This window comes from Nicotiana attenuata, chromosome 12 (genome assembly GCF_001879085.1).
Source record: "Nicotiana attenuata strain UT chromosome 12, NIATTr2, whole genome shotgun sequence".
Classification (NCBI taxonomy): Eukaryota; Viridiplantae; Streptophyta; class Magnoliopsida; order Solanales; family Solanaceae; genus Nicotiana; species Nicotiana attenuata.
Window position 1 is genome coordinate 5,699,489 of NC_032000.1, and position 14,704 is coordinate 5,714,192.

Genomic DNA, 14,704 nt, shown 5'->3' on the forward strand with positions numbered 1-14,704 from the left:
CCCCCCCCGCAAAAAAAAAAAATTTATCTTATTTTTTTTTTGCAATTTCAAATTTCTGTTTTTCGTTTTTCTGCACCACCCACCCCACTCTCCCCTACCCCTACCCCTCCCCCGGGGACAAATTTTTTTTTTACTTTTTGTTTGTAATTTCAAATTTCTGCTTTTTTCATTTTTCTGCCCCTCTCCCCCTCCCCCCCCCTCCCCCCCCACCCCCGAAAAAAATTTATCTTTTAAATATATTTTTCAGTTTTAGTTTTTTTTTATCGGTTTAAAGGTTCAAAATTTTACAAGTACCAAAGTTATGAGTTCGGAGGTTTATGTGTTTGGAAGTTTACGGGTTTAGAAATTATAAAGTTTACGGGTCGAAATTCCGCGATTTCGAAAGTTTAGCGGTTCGAAAGTTTATGAAATTTGTGGATACGGAAGGTTGTTGGTTTGAAAGTTTATGACTTCATGTTTATTATATCTAAATTATTTATAAATACTCTTGAGAAGTCATTTCCTTAACTTGCGTACCAAACACCGAAAAATGAATAAGATTACTACTTGTTTACCAAGAAAATATTTTCTTGAAAATTAATATTTTCCTCGGAAAATATTTTCCGTTATACCAAACACACCCATAATGTTACTAATTCTAAAATAACTAGTAATAATAGAAGTAATAGCTATAAATAGCTTCTGTTGGTAGCTTAACTTCTAGGTTTAATTCTTGTTTAGATAATTAGAATAGTCTAATTTAGTTAATAGTCGATAACAAGTCCTTCTTGGTTCGACATCCGATTTTTAGTTACTTTATTTCGGCCGCATATACTTGCGTGTGCGTTTGGTTGCATCAAAGAGTTATATTGAACATTTCGTATTCTAGAATATTCAAAGTAGAGATTGAAAGAGAAAAAAAAAAAAATACTGCATGCATGCAGGTGGGCCTGTGTTAATGAGAGAGAGAGAGAGCTAGATAGAGAAGTCAAACACCATCACATGATTTGTCCATGCCTAGCGGCCTAATGCCAAGAATCTCATGGGAAGCTATCAACATACATACTGATGAAGAAATTCTTCGAAGAAAGCCTTTCGTATGCTAAAGAATAACGTAACTAATACATGAAGCTATTTGTGAATTGGGTGATCATTATATCTAAAACTTTAAGTTACTAGAGAGCGCACTTTTATTTACGTAATTATATTTTCAACAACTTAAGAATATGAACCTTAGGCTAATCGGTTCATAATCCCGGGGATGTGAGTCTTCATGAAATTATCGAAGTTGAGGACATCATCCATGTTGCCTTCTTTCGTTGCCATTCTCAACCTCTCAGCATTGGCATCATCGAAGCTGAAAGTATATATGTTTATATATAAGGTATATTCTTATAGTATAATTGATTAATTATGCAAAAACCACTTGAAAATTAATACCGGTAGTAAAGTGGGGGATGATACAGAAAATATAACATGCACATACCTTCCAAGGAAAATTAAGTAAGGTTTATACAGTTCAGATAGACGTATAGCCCTATCATTCTTCCTTTTCAAATTTTGGTAGGTTCCGTCAATAAGATAGTACCATGACAATAGATTTTCCATTTGTAGTATCTTGAACACAGGAAAGAACACGTTAGTGTTATTGAATTAAACTGAACCTTTATCAGCATAAAAAAGTTTTTTAGGATCAAATTTAAGGTTATAACTAGGGGTATATAAAGGAAACCGACAAACCGCACCGAATCGATAATCCAAATCAAACCGAGAAAAAAAAACTCAACTATCATTTGAGTTCATTTGGTTTGGTGTTAGGAAAAAAAATCCGACCATAATTGGTTGGGTTTGGTTCTAAGTAAAACAAATCAAACCGAAACCAAACCAACCCGACATTATATGTACAAGTTTTATAAATATTTTATATATAAAAATAATAACTGCAATGTAATTTATAAATATTTTTTAAGCTTTTTCATAGTTCTCTCTTTTAATGTATTATTTCAAGTTTGGACTTAGAACTTTTGAATGATCAAATATTTTTATAGCCCATAAAAGTTAGTAACTCAAATAAAACCCAAAGCAAAATCAAATCAATACTATTGCTACCAAAAAATTCAATTCAATACTATGAATGACAATAATATTGGATATTTATTTTTTTAGTTTTTACTTTTAATATTATTTAATCATGTAATTAATACATAGTATTTATTAGTCATACGTATTTTAGCATGACTTAGAACTTTTAGATTATATTTATTTTTATTGTGGCTTATTAGTTAGCAATATTTATTTTATGCGATTTATTATGTATTTTAATATAATCATGAATCATCTCACATTATTCTGTATTACTTTATTGGGTAACATCTTATATATTTTTATCCTACTTGGACATAAGAAATATTAGAGCACAAAGAAACAAACAACAACATACCCAGTGTAGTCCCACAAGTGGGGTCTGGGGAGGGTAGAGTGTACGCAGACCTTACCCCCGCCTTTAGTAAGGCATAGAGGTTGTTGTTACCTCCCGTACTTTGATATTAGAATGAGTCGTAGTAATCCACATGAGCTTGAAGGGATTAAGACCATTCATGAGATTATAGAGGATTTGTGACTATGTTATTGCAATACCCCGTAAGTTTAACAACCTTGATACCGTTATATACATTGGATATGGTATTTTTAGTGGAATATTAAAAAAGTTTGAAAAATATGATTTTATATAGTTATTAATATTACTACTTTCCAATATGCTTTAAATTATACACATAATATGAGAAAGTTTATGAGACTTTCTTTTATTATAAAGATAGTGTAACGACCCGACCGGTCGTTCTGAGCTCTAGCGCGTCGTTCAGCGGTTTGAGGCCATGAGCAGCTTCATTTCAGGTATTATGACTTGTGCGCACGGTCGGAATTGAATTCCGGAAAGTTCGGAGTTGATTTGGAAAGAGAATTCTCATTTCGGAGGCTTTAAGTTGAAAGAATTGACTAAGATTGGATTTTTGAGTAAACGACATCGGAATCGGGATTCGAATGTTCCAGCAGGTTCGTATGATGATTTCGGACTGGGCGTATGTCCGGATCGGGTTTTGGAAGACCCGGAAACGTTTCGGCACCTATTGTGAAAGTTAGCATTTTTGGAAGAATTTCATAAGTTTGGGTTGAGGTGCATTTCAGTGTTATCAATGTCCGTTTGGGATTCCGAGTCTGGGAATAGCTCCGTATGGTGATTCTGGTGTTGGGAGCGTGATCGAAAGTGAATTCGGAGGTCCGTGGGTCATTTTGGAGTCATTTGGCTAAAGATAGAAGTTTGAAGGTTTTTGAGAAGTTTGACCGGAAGTGTACTTTTTGATATCGGGGTCGGATTCTGATTCCGGAAGTTGGAGTAGGTCCGTAATGTCAAATATGACTTGTGTGCAAAATTTGAGGTCAATCGGATATGATTTGATAGGTTTCGGCATCGAATGTTGAAGTTTGAATTTCTCAAGTTCATCAAGTTTGATTTGGGGTGATTCGTGATTTTAGCGTTGTTTGATATGATTTGAGGCCTCGAGCGAGTCCATAATGTGTTTTGGGACTGGTTGGGGTCCCGGAGGCCTCGGGTGGATTTCGGATGGTTAACGGATCAAATTTGGAATTTAAAGAAGAAGTGATCAGCTGCCTTCTGGTGTAACCGCACCTGCGAGGCTTGGGCCGCAGGTGCGGAGCCGAAGAAGTGGCCTAGGAGGCGCAGAAGCGGAAGATGGCCACCCAGGTGAAGGGCCGCAGGTGCGGGGCATTGACCGCATCTGCGCAAGCGCAGAAGCGAGAAGGAAGACCGCATAAGCATTGGTAGGCGCAGGTGCGATGGGGCCTCCGCAGAAGCGGACTCGCAGAAGCGGCAAGGAGTCCGCAGGTGCGGAAGTTGCTGGGCAGAATGCATTAAATAGCGGGGTTTGGCCATTTTGCTCATTTTTCTCTATTTTGGGGGCGATTTTGGAGCTTCTTGAGAGGGGCTCCCACCTAGCAACTTGGAGGTAAGTTAATCCTACCTATTATGAGTTAAATACATTGATTATGTGTAGATTTTAACATGAAAATTAGTGAAAATTTTGGGGGTTTGAGGAAAACCTAGAAAATTGGTATTCATGAATTTTGACCACGATTTTGGACATGAAGTTGAGACTAAATTATATATTTGAGTTCGTGAGGTTATCGGTAAACTTTATCTTCAAAAAATTTCAGAATCCGGGCACGTGGGTCCGAGGGCATTTTTGCCAACTTTTCGATCAGGGTTAGGAATTATTATAAATTGGACTATTATGAGTAGTTGATCATATATTAATGGATTTGCATAATTGTTGGCTAGTTTTTGAGCATTGTGCACAATTTGAGTCCTTAGAAGGGCGTGGAATGCCGGTTATGGAACTTCTGAGAAATGTGAGTCTCCTTTCTAACCTTGTAAGAGGGAATTGTCCCCATAGGTGAGTTAATTGGTTATTTGCTCCTATTTGTGGGGGCTACGTACGCACGAGGTGACGAGAGTCCGTGCGTAGCTACTATTATGCTTATGTCCGGGTAGTCTAGGACCCAAAAGCATACTTACTTGTAATAAATGCAACCTTGTTGACAAATTTAAAAATGCTTAAAACATATCGAACGTGTAAATGAACTTCTAAAGGGCTAGATATCATTACTTGACTTTTAAAAGAGAAACTTGCCTTTTCCTGAATAATTGCTCCTCGATGAATGATTGATTTGACTGTTGAATGTGTTTATCTATTGTGGAACGGGCCGAACGCCTCGGTAGATTAAATAGATGCATCTATGGTTCGCGCCATTCGACCTTCTGGCAGTGCACACTTTAAATATTGTTGGATCGGGCCGTACGTCCTCGGCATGATTTGCGCATGCTTGTATTGCTTGCCTTGAAATTTATTAAAGTGATATTGTTTCTTCCCGGCTTGAAAATAAATGTATAAATGATGAAAACGAATTTTGGGAATTTCCTATAAAAGAAAGAATTGCTTACTTGCTTCCTTCTATTGAATTACAATCATGTTTATAAAAATCCTCGATTAATTATATTATTGACGTATCGTTATTGGACCACTAGTAAGTGTCAAAGTCGACCTCTCGTCTCTACTTCTTCGAGATTAGACGGGATACTTATTGAGTATACGTTATTTTCGTACTCATGCTACACTTACTGTGCATTTTGTTGCATAGGCACAGGTATTTCTAGTGGCTTACTGGGCGTAGCAGCATGGATGATACGGAGACTAGGTGAGCTGCATTCCTCGAGGCGACTCGCAGCTAGTATAGTCTCTTTCAGCGTATTGTATTCACTTCCTGTCCAATTTGTATTCCGGACAGTTATTGTATTATACCTTGTTTTTCCTAGAAATTGCTCATGCGCTTGTGACACCGGGTTCTGGGATGTCTATGGGATTAGTCAGTATTTTGTAATTGTTAAAGATATCATTATTTATTCAGTGAAATTTATTCTTTATTGTTTAGATGTATAAAATAAGTGAATTCAGAAATATCAGAAGTCACTAGTTACTTAGTGTTGGCTTGCCTGGCAATGGTGTCCGGCGCCATCACGACCCTTAGTGGATTTTGGGTCGTGACAGATAGAAATTATTTTTTTCACAAGAAAAGAAGGTTATCTTTTTACCATTTTAAGAATTAAGCGTACGAAAATTTGTACTCTTTATATGAGATTAGGAAAATTAGAAGTTGAGAAGATATATGTATTTTTACACGGATGTTTTAATGAAATAATAATGTATGTATTGATTTTATATGGTACCATGATTTATTAATATTTTAATATTTTAATAGTAGTACTTTAGGATGAGGACAAGAATATCTTCGAGGTTATAACTATTTATGCTATTTTAAACAAGTGATAAGTAAATTCGTGAAGATGAGAGGGTAAGCGAATCGAAGAAAATGAGTTTCGTCGAAGTTTGACAATTTGAGATAAAATACGGTCCAAACTATAATACCCGATATGTATGGACTAGCATCTTACAAGTTACCACATGACCATGATAGTAAGGTGTATAACGTATGTTAAAGCTATCCCTTCTTTCTTTTTTCATGATCCAAGTAACGATACGTAAACCTAATGTCATTCCATAAATGGTTCTACTCATAGCAGTTAAGGATGTCTATGTTATTCATTCCTGCAAAATGATATTCAAGCATGTCTAATTATGTTTCTAGCTCCCTAATGAGGTATATGATAAAAATGTTAATATTTATGAAATAGTGATAAATGCATCTTCATGCATTTACCACCGTGCTACGACCGGTCGGGCAGTCATGCATTTACCATCGAGCTACGGCCGGCTGGGCAGTTACACATTTACCATCGAGCTACGGTTGATCGGGCAGTCATGTATTTACCACCGAGCTACGACCGGTTGGGAAGTTACACATTTACCACCGAGCTACGGTCGGTCGGGCAGTCATGCATTTACCATCGCACTACGGCCGGTCGGGCTGTCATGCATTTACCACCGCGCTACGGCCGATCGGGCAGTTACCACTGATCAGTTGGGCAGTCATGCATCATAAGATATGGATAATAGTCTCAAAGAGAAGCATTATATATATATATATATATATATATATATATATATATATATATATATATATATATATATATATATATATATATATATATATATATATAAGAGTATAATAAGTATGCATACACTGTGGCACTTCAGAGATTCAGGTTGATTCTTATGCCTTTAGTTAATGTTGACTTATTGTTATGTTTCAGTTCCGCCTTACATACTCGGTACATTATTCGTACTGACGTCCTATTGTTAGGGACGTCGCATTCATGCCTGCAGGTATAGATAGTCGGTTTGACGAGCCCTCATAGTAGGCGAGGTTGGCATTCAGCAAAGGATCGGTAAGACTCTACCTCATTCGGAGTGCATCCGAGTCTATAAGTCATCGTGTCAGAGTTCTACAACAGACTTATGGGTAGGCCAGTACCCTGTCGGAGTTGATGTCGAATAATCTTAGAGGCTTTGTAGACAGTGGTTCATTTTGTACAGTATGTCAGAGGCCTTGATGGCCCATATGTATTCATGTTTTAAGAACGATGGTTCATTGATACAGTGTTTGCCCATTTATAGTTATACATTACGAATTGTGGCCATATTGGCCCATGATAGTTACAAAGAAAAAAGAGTTACCAAGTGGTTCGCTCGGGCCAGTACGACACCAGGTGCCAGCCACGCCTCCCTTGGTTTGGGGCATGACACAGATAGACCCTCGGCTCAGGACGGGGAGAGGGGAAGGGCAATAGCAAGCAAACTGATCTAACAACCGAAGCAGAAATACAAAACTAGTAGTAGGCAATGCAATCAGGAAACAGAGACACAAGACAACAGCAAGTAGTAACAGAAGTCTAAGGGTACGAAAAATAATACGAAAGACACCAAGTGGTGTATCAAAGCTGCTGCTACAAACAAGGACAACACTCTGCCAAAACCTCTACATTTATTCTCAAACTCCATACCTTCTTATCCATGGTCATGTCCTCAGTGAGCTGGAGCTATGGCTTTCCAATGGGACGGGCCGTCCCATCCCGGTCCCGTCCTGCGTCCCGTCCCGTCCTGGCCCACTTCATTTTAAACGGGATGGGCCAATGTTAAACGGGACATGGGATGGGACGGGACAGCCATTTCGTCCCATTTGTCCCGTCCCGTCCCGTCCCATCCCGCCTGTCCCGCGTATTTTTTTTTGAATTCTAGCCGTTGGGCAACGACTTCAATTGCAAAAATAGCCGTTCCCAATGGCAAAAAACGGTCATAAATGGCCTCCACCCCCCTCCCCAAACACCCCCTACCCCCCAAACTTTTAATATAACCTCTAAGTTTATTAAATTATACTTTGGCCCTATTTTCTACTATAAATACCCCCATCCTTCTTCATTTTTTCCCACAAAAAATCAATCATCCTCTCTCAAATATCTTACATTCTATCTATATTATTCTCTCAATTGGGCAAATTGTTGGAGCAACTTTCAAGCTTCAAATTAATTCGTCAAGTATTTGGAGCAATATTTTGGGTAATTTCTTCAAGTTTCAATATTTAATCACGGTGCACTCGTTTCAAGCTTCAAATTGTTTATTCTGATTGCGATGAGATCAAAGAGCTTACCAAATTCTTAGAAATCCGATGCTACTGATGATGCTTGAATAGCCAGGATATCTCAGGCCATTATTGAAAGTGTTGGAAAAGCCTTGCCACGCTCCCTCCACCATGCCAAAAGTTGTTCGTTGCCTTCTTCGTCTTTAATACTTTCCAATCCTTGATTAAGATAAGAATCAAGTTCATCATCAATAGAGGAATCAAAACCTGTTATATCATCCCTATCTTCCCATAAAACTTCTGCTCTAGACTTAGAAGTAGAAGGAGCAGTTTCACCACCTGTTGTTACACAAAACCTCAAAAACATCCTACGGACTTATTCGTGCGATCAAACCGCCAAACTAACATCATAAACATCGAATTAAACCTCAAAATCCAAGAATTCTTTCAAACTTCATAAAACATCAAATTTTCCAATTTAGGTCCGAATCACGTCAAACGACGTCCGTTTTCAACCAAATTTCACAGGAATGACTTAAACCATATATTAGACCTGTACCGGGCGTCGGAACCAAAATACGGGCCCGATACTAACATGTTCTAATCAAATTTCATTTCAAATTTCCTTAAACAATTTCAGAAAACAATTTTACTAAAAAATTCATTTCTCGCACTTGGGACCTCGGAATTCGATTCCGGGCATACGCCCAAGTCCCATATTTTCCTACGGACCCTCCGGGGCCATCAAATCACGGGTCCGGGTCCATTTATCTAAAATGTTGACCAAGGTCAAATTAATTCATTTTAACATCAAAACTTAGCATTTTTCACAGAATTTCATGTCTAAGCTTTCCGGCTACGCACCGGACTCTGCACGCAAATCGAGGCGACTCTACACGAGGTTTTCAAGGCCTTGGAGACACAGAATTCAATTAAAATAGGTGATGACCCTTTGGGTCGTCACATTCTCCACCTTTAAAACAACCGTTCGTCCTCGAACGGACAGAAGAAGAAAGTGCCTGAGTCGGGGAAAAGATGGGGATAACGGCTCCGCATATGAGACTCGGACTCCCAGGTTGATGCCTCAGGAGGCTGACCTCTCCACTGAACACGAACAGAAGGAAAACTCTTCGATCTCAACTGACGAATCTGCCGGTCTAGAATAGCTACCGGCTCCTCCTCATAAGACAAGTCCTTGTCCAACTGGACAGTGCTGAAATCTAACACGTGGGCTGGATCGCCGTGATACCTCCAAAGCATGGACACATGAAATACTGGATGCACGACTGATAAGCTCGGCGGCAAAGCAAGTCTATAAGCCACCTCTCCCACTCGATCAAGAATCCAAACGGACCAATGAACCTGGGGCTAAGCTTTCCCTTCTTCCCAAATCTTATCACGCCCTTCATAGGCGACACTCGGAGCAATACCCGCTCACCGACCATAAAAGCCACATCTCGAACCTTGCGGTCCGCATAACTCTTTTGCCTGGACCGAGTTGAACGAAGCCTATCTTGAATGATCCTGACCTTGTCCAAGGCCTCCTGAACCAGATCCGTACCCAACAACCGAGCCTCTCCCGGCTCAAACCATCCAACCGGAGATCGACACCGCCTACCATATAAAGCCTCATAAGGAGCCATCTGGATACTCGACTGGTAGCTGTTGTTGTAGGCAAACTCCGCTAAAGGCAAAAACTGATCCCACAAACCTCCAAAGTCAATGACACAAGCTCGGAGCATATCCTCCAAAATCTGAATAGACCGCTCGGCCTGCCCGTCCGTCTAGGATGAAATGCTGTGCTCAACTCAACCCGTGTGCCCAACTCTCGTTGAACTGCTCTCCAGAAATGTGAGGTAAACTGCGTACCTCGGTCCGAAATGATAGACACGGGCACACCATGAAGACGAACAATCTCCCGGATATGAATCTCAGCTAACCCCTCGGAAGAATAGGAGACTGCCACAGGAATGAAATGCGCTGACTTGGTCAGCCTATCAATAATGACCCATACTGCATCGAACTTCTTCCGAGTCTGCGGAAGCCCAGTAATGAAGTCCATAGTGGTCCGCTCCCACTTCCACTCGGGAAGCTCAATCCTCTGAAATAAACCACTAGGCCTCTGATGCTCATACTTAACCTGCTGACAATTCAAACACCGAGCCACATATGCAACGATATCCTTCTTCATTCTACGCCACCAGTAATGCTGCCGCAAATCCTGATACATCTTCGCGGCGCCCGGATGAATAGAGTACCGGGAGCTATGGGCCTCCTCTAAAATCAACTCTCGAAGCCCATCCACATTAGGCACACAACTCGACCCTGCAATCTCAAATCTCCATCATCATCTAAGGTAACCTACTCGGCACCTCCGCGCTGCACCGTGTCTCTAAGGATACACAAATGGGGATCATCATAGTGCTGATCACGGATACGCTCCAACAATGAAGAACGAGCGACCGTGCAAGCTAACACACGACTGAGCTCAGAAACATCCAGCCTCACGAACTGATTGGCCAAAGCCTGAACATCCAAAGCAAGCGGCCTCTCACCGACCGGAATATAAGCTAAACTACCCCTACTGGCTGACTTCTTACTCAAGGCATCGGCCACCACATTGGCCTTTCCCGGGTGATATAAAATGGTGATATCATAATCCTTCAACAACTCCAACCACCTCCTCTGCCTCAAATTCAACTCCTTTTGGTTGAACAAATACTGAAGACTCTTGTGATCCGTGAACACCTCACATGCCACGCCATACAGATAATGTCTCCAAATCATCAATGCATGAACTATGGCTGCCAACTCCAAATCATGAACCGGATAGTTCTTCTCATGAATCTTCAACTGCCTCGAAACATAGGCAATGACTTTGCCATCCTGCATCAACACTGCTCCAAGCCCAACACGGGAAGCATCACAATAAATTGTATAAGGCCTTGAACTTGTGGGCAAAACCAACACCCGCGCCGTAGTTAGAGCTGTCTTGAGCTTCTGAAAGATCGCCTCACACTCATCCGACCATCTGAACTGGGCACCCTTCTGGGTCAATCTGGTCATCGGGGCTGCAATAGATGAAAACCCCTCCATGAACCGACGATAGTAGCCTGCCAACCCCAAGAAACTCCGAATCTCTATAGCTGATGCTGGTCTAGACCAGTTCTTGACTGCCTCAATCTTCTTCGGATGAACCTGAATACCCTCTGCTGACACAACATGACCCAGGAATGCAACTGAACTCAACCAGAACTCACACTTCGAGAACTCTGCATATAACTGACTATCTCTCAAAGTCTAAAGAACCACTCTAAGGTGCTGCTCGTGCTCCTCCTGGCTGCGGGAATATATCAATGTATCATCAATCCTCGGCAACAGATACTTATTCTTGATCGTAACATTGTTCAACTGCCGGTAATCAATGCACATCCCCATCGAACCATCTTTTTCTTAACAAACAACACCGGCACACCCCAAGGCGAAACACTAGGTCTAATGAAACCCTACTCAAGCAAGTCTTGCAACTGCTCCTTCAACTCTTTCAACTCAGGCGGGGCCATACGATACGGCGGGATAGAAATGGGCTGAGTGCCCGGAGCCATATCAATGCAAAAGTCAATATCCCTGTCGGGTGGCATACCCGGCAGGTCTGAAGGGAAAACCCTCAGGAAGCTCACGAACAGCGGGCATAGAATCAATGGAAGGAACCTCATCACTAGAATCATGAACATACACCAAATAGGCCAAACACCCCTTCTCGACCATACGTCAAGCCTTCACATAACAGATAACACTACGGGTAGAATGACCAGGAGTCCCTCTCCACTCTAAACGAGGCATACCCGGTAAAGCTAAGGTCACAGTCTTGGCATGACAATCCAAGATAGCGTGGTAAGGTTATAACCAGTCTATCCCCAATATAATATCGAAGTCAACCATGTCTAAAAGCAACAAATCTACACAAGTCTCAAGACCCCCAATCACCACAATACAAGAACGATGGGCTCGATCGACCACAATAGAATCACCCACCGGTGAAGACACATAAACAGGAACACTCAATGCATCACTAGGCATGACCAAGTACGGGGCAAAAAAAGATGACACATACGAATACGTAGACCCCGGATCAAATAACACTGAAGCATCTCTATCACAAACTAGAACCATACCTGCACCTCCACCTCTAATACCTTTACCTCCACCTCTAGCATCACTACCTCCACCTCTAATACCTTTACCTCTACCTCTAGCATCTCTACCTCTAGCATCTCTACCTCCACCTCTAATACCTTTACCTCCACAAAGCCTCCGAAGATGTAGTTGATCTATCACTGGTCTGTGCTGCTGCTCAGCTGAAGAAGCGGTACATGACCTCGCCATTCGCGAAAGGACAAGAGTAGAGGTTTCAATTTAGCATTGAGAGAACAAAATCGCACGACAGTGAAGAATAGAAGTGAAACTTTTCCTAACTTTGTAGCCTCTGGGGATAAATACAGACGTCTCCGCACCGATCCCTCAGACTCTACTAAGCTTGTCTGTGAACTGTGAGACCCATGTAACCTAGAGCTCTGATACCAACTTGTCACGACTCGGATTTCCCACCCTCGGGAGTCGTGATGGCGCCTACTACTGTGAGCTAGGCAAGCCAATTATTTGAACAATTTAACTTTTTACCCATTTTATGTTCTTTAACGATTACGGAGATATAACATTTAACAGCGGAATTTAACATAAGCGGAAGAAAAATAATAAGCTATCTGAGCACGAATGCCTAATACAACTGTTTGAGTCTCGACTACCCAGAACTGGTGTCATAGTTTCACAGACGGTCTAAGAATTCTACAAATAAAGGCCCGAAAGAATTAAATACAACACTATCTCTAGAAATACATATAAGAAACAGGAAAGTAGATAGAAGGAGACGCCAGGGCCTGCGAACGCCTGCAGGGCTACCTCGGGTCGCCTGATGAATAAGATCCAGCAATCACACTGCGGTCCGAAATCTACAACACTGGGGTCTGCACAAAAGAGTGCAGAATGTAGTATCAGCACAACCGACCCCATGCGTTGGTAAGTGCCTAGCCTAACCCCGGCGAAGTAGTGACGAGGCTAGGACTAGACCACCAAATAAGCCTGTGCAGTGGTATAATATACAGCGGAAAGTAAAGCAGAAATAAATAAATAAAGATGGGAGGGGGAAACATGCTTCGGGAAATAACAGATAAAGCAGAATCTCAAAAGAGTTATCAGGAAACCAAAATTCCACTTCTAACAAGGATAAGGAAAACAAAGGCAGATTTCACTCTCGATTCACAACTCGTTGCAGGCGTGCAACCCGATCCCATTTCTCATATCTTGTGGTAGGCGTACCACCCGCTCCCATTTTATTATATCAACAGTTCTTCCAAATGAAGTTTACTCTAACAAACACAACATTTAACACGAATTCATAACACAACAAGTACACAACAATTATGATTCACCGAGGAAAACAAATAATGACAAGTAGCAATAAATTTTGGACTTTAAGGAGCAATTAGGCAATTTAATGTTAAGCATGCTAAAGGTCAAGTAGCAATTAAGTCACATAAACATGTAGCAATTATAGCATAAATTCAAGGCATATTGTTGCGCATGGATACCTTGATCCAATAATAACAAGTAGCACAATAAAGGAAAATGTCAACATAAAGAATCACAGTAATAGTGGAATAAGACAATTAATGCACTTGAACTGATAACAACAAGAAATCATAACAAACGGCAAATAAGTGCACGGCATCACCCTTCGTGCTTTAACACTCTCTCACCAAAACAATACACGGCATCACCCTTCGTGATTTATACTCTTTCCTCACAATAGCAAACAATGCACGGCATCACCCTTCGTGCTTTAACGCTCTTCCTTACCCAAACAACAATCACAAGGCAAATAGGGTAAGGGAATTTATAACATCGAAATAAAATCAAGTAACAACAGAAATTCAGCAAATAAACATAAAGGACAATATAACTCAATTATCAGCAAGAATCAGGTAAAATCAAGGACAAGTGCACGACATCACCCTTCGTGCTTTTACTCTCGTCCTCACCATAAGAATCAATATAAATTGCACTGCATCACCCTTCGTGCTTTTACTCTCATCCTCACCATGAAATCAATATAATAGGCACGGAATAGTACATCGTGCAGCATGGCATCACCCTTCGTGCTTTACACTCTTTCCTTACAAAACAAACAATGCACGGCATCACCCTTCGTGCCTTAACTCTCTTCCTCACCCAAACAACAATCACAAACAATAGGGAAAGGAAACAAAGGAAATTTGCAATAAGAATCCCACCAAGGGAGCAACAAGTCAACAATTAAATCCCGGCAAGGGAACAACATCAATAATATCCACATTCCGGCAAGGGAGATAACAAATAAATCAACAATAGCCCTGCAAGGGTGACAACATAATGATCTCTTCTCTTTCTCACTTTTACTTCACAATTCACTTCACAACTCGAGCCAATGCTCTAAAAGTTCAATTGTCACTTACACTTTCACAATTCGTTATACAACTTGAGCCAACGCTCCTCAATGATCATAGGTCACAATTCT